The sequence below is a fragment of the Mus caroli genome, chromosome 9 (genome assembly GCF_900094665.2).
Source record: "Mus caroli chromosome 9, CAROLI_EIJ_v1.1, whole genome shotgun sequence".
NCBI lineage: Eukaryota > Metazoa > Chordata > Mammalia > Rodentia > Muridae > Mus > Mus caroli.
The window spans coordinates 71,801,214-71,804,223 of NC_034578.1; the positions used below are offsets into that span (position 1 = coordinate 71,801,214).

Consider the following 3,010-nt stretch of genomic DNA (forward strand, 5'->3'; position numbering starts at 1 on the left):
CAATGTTTTGGCACCTGGAATATTCTAGAATTGGTGTTCCGATATGTAATAGCAAAAGCACTTCAAGATGTGGCCAGGGACTGTAATTCTAGCAGAGACTCTACAGAGAATGTCCTAAAGATGATATTTTCAGTATATCCATCCTTTCTTAAGAATCCTGAGGCAAGCTGTCATGTCCATCCATCTGTCCATTGGTGTGTGTGTGTGTGTGTGTGTGTGTGCGTGTGCGCCTGTCTGTCTGTCTGTCTGTCCCAACAATGGGCTAAGATACACCTTGTGGATGGTGGTGTTCTTATATTGGTCAGGGTCAGAGCAAATAGCCATCTTTTGTTCATCCTAGCTTGATGCCTAGCTTGACATCCAAAGCTATCTTATGCCTAGGACTCATAAAAATCAAATCAAATCCAGGCATCACAGTGCAGAAGGAGGAAGACAGATAGAAACCTGTGAACCACAATACCATCCGACCATGCCACACAGCAAGGATGACGGACATCACCCAGGGTCCCAACAATTGTATGGCCAGTCTGTATCAGGAGCCACTAAATGTGACTAACTATACCTTCCACGATTAGATGTTTTCTAGGTTTCGTTGTTAGTGGTGATGGTGGTAGTGCTGGTGGTGGTAGGGTGTGTGTGAGTGTGTGTCTGTGTGTGTGTGTGTGTGTGTGTGTGTGTGTGTGTGTGTGTGTTATTTTGGGAGTCAGTTTGCAAAGGAGAAGGGCAGATATGAGGGGACAGAATGGGAGATGAGTGGGACTGGGGTACATGATATGAAACTCACTAAGAATCAAAAGAAAGTCCAAAATATCATGAAAAGCTGCCTATTTATTCTCAGAACAATTGATGTGTATAGTTCAACAGTGAATCCATCTAGCCCTGCATTTTTCTTTGTTGGGGATGTTTTAACTACTGACTCAGTCACATTACTTGATACTGAGCCACTCAGATTTCTTATAACCTCTAGATCTAATTTTAAAATCTCTTTTTGCTCAAAATTGCTTTTCTGCTAATTGGCATCTTTGGTAAATCCATATGAATTTTCCAATTCTTTTCTAGTTCTATGAAGAATCTTGTTGGAATTTTAATGAGATATTAATACTGAAGCTATAGATTGTTTCTAGTAATAGAGCCATATTTGCTGATGTTAATTCTTCAATACATAAGGCTTTCCCACATTGTTCATGCATGCATGTGCACACACACATACATCCATGAATGTGAAAGTGGCACACACACATATGTGTGCCACTGTAATTGTAAAGATTGGGAGATTGGTGCCAGTCTTCACCATCCCCCTCATTTGAATCTGGGTTTCTGCTATTCTGTTTCCAGTGAATATCCCAGGCTGATGACCCCCATGCTTCTGGGATTCCCCCTGTCTCTGCCTCTTATCTCTCCTATAGGAGCACTAGGTTAGCAGACACTTATGCTATGTGTCCAGCTTTTTCATGGGCTCTAGAAATCAATACTCAGAGCTCATACACACATGACTAGGTCTTTTATTCACCAATCCATTTTCTTAGCCCGCATCTTCAGAATATTTGTTGTGAATGTTTTAAATTTGAAATGCTTTGTTGAACATGTAAGTAGAAACATTGAGGTACAATAAACATAAATGTCTCAGATTTGGGGGTCACTCTCAGAAATATAGATGCAACCCTATAGGTGGAACAACAATATGAACTAACCAGCACCCTCAGAGCTCATGTCTCTAGCTGCACATGTAGCAGAAGATGGCCTAGTCAGCCATCACTGGGAAGAGAGGCCCCTTGGTATTTCAAACTTTATATGCCCCAGTACAAGGGAATGGCCAGGGCCAAGAAGTGGGAGTAGGTGTGTAGGGGAGCAGGGTGGGTGGAGGGTATAGGGAACTTTCAGGATAGCATTTGAAATGTATGTAAAGAAAATATCTAATAAAAAAAAAAGAAATAGAGATACAAAGTTAGAGATCATCCTCTTATACATAACATCAAAATCCACAGATGGGATGACTAGGGAGAGAACACAAAGACAAGAGAAATACACTGCATGGCATCCCCAGGACATGCCAGGGTTTATAGTTCAACCACAAGATAAAAGGTCTAAGTCAGCTCACCGGTGTGGGCAGTGCAGATTTGAAGAAATGAGCAAGGGTATAGTGGATCATTTCTTTAATCCCAACATTTGTGAAGCAGAGGCAGACAGATCTCTGGAAATCTGAGGCTAGCCTGATTTACACAGTAAGACCCAGGCCATATGGGGCTTACACTGAGACCCTGAAGAAAAAAAAAATCATTCAATAAAAACAACCATGGAACCCATTTGTGTGTCAATGATGATGTAGCAGTTAAAGCACAGAGCCATGTGCTTCTTTTGCCAAGGAGCCAAGTTCTGTTGCCAGTACCTATGTCAGGTAACTGCAGCTCCAGAAGGATCTGACACCTGTGGCCTCCATAGGCACCATCTGCACTTTTGTGCACAAATGTGCTCATATGTCCACAAGTGCTCTCGTACACACACACACACACACACACACATTTTTTAAAAAAATATAAAACCTCAGAAATGCAAATAGCAAGCAAATTTTCAAACCAGGAACATGGAATCCTAAACCACAGACTCTGGAAGCTTTAGCATCTGCCTTCTGCTGCTGGATAACAAGCAGAGGTAAAGATCCACCCATATGGGCCTTAGCATTGAGACAGGGAGATGTGCTTGGACAGTACAGCCTCCAGCCCAAGATGGACAAACACTACTCCACAGAACTAAGGAAGCTGTGGTCTTCCAAATGAGTACCTAATGCCCAACAGTGGACCACAAACAAGAGACTAGAAAACACCTGGTTAGACAGAGAATGAAGCAAAGCCTTTGCCTCAGGAAAGTGGGACCTTCGTCAAGTCAACTCAACTCAACTATCATGAACACCATGAGCCACGCCCTTGGTTGGGTGTTACATGGAAGGTGCAGAAGTGTGTAGGGCCAATCTCAGATCTTCAAATAAATTTCAGTCCAGTAGACTTGAAGAGAA

General features: G+C 42.4%; 1 non-coding gene across 1 annotated transcript; it reads left to right on the forward strand.

The window, feature by feature from the left end:
- The first annotated feature begins 247 nt into the window (after window positions 1-247).
- On the forward strand, window positions 248-390 carry LOC115032022. The gene has a single exon (XR_003837670.1). It is a non-coding gene; the product is annotated as a small nucleolar RNA SNORA48 (small nucleolar RNA).
- The last annotated feature ends 2,620 nt before the right edge of the window (window positions 391-3,010 follow it).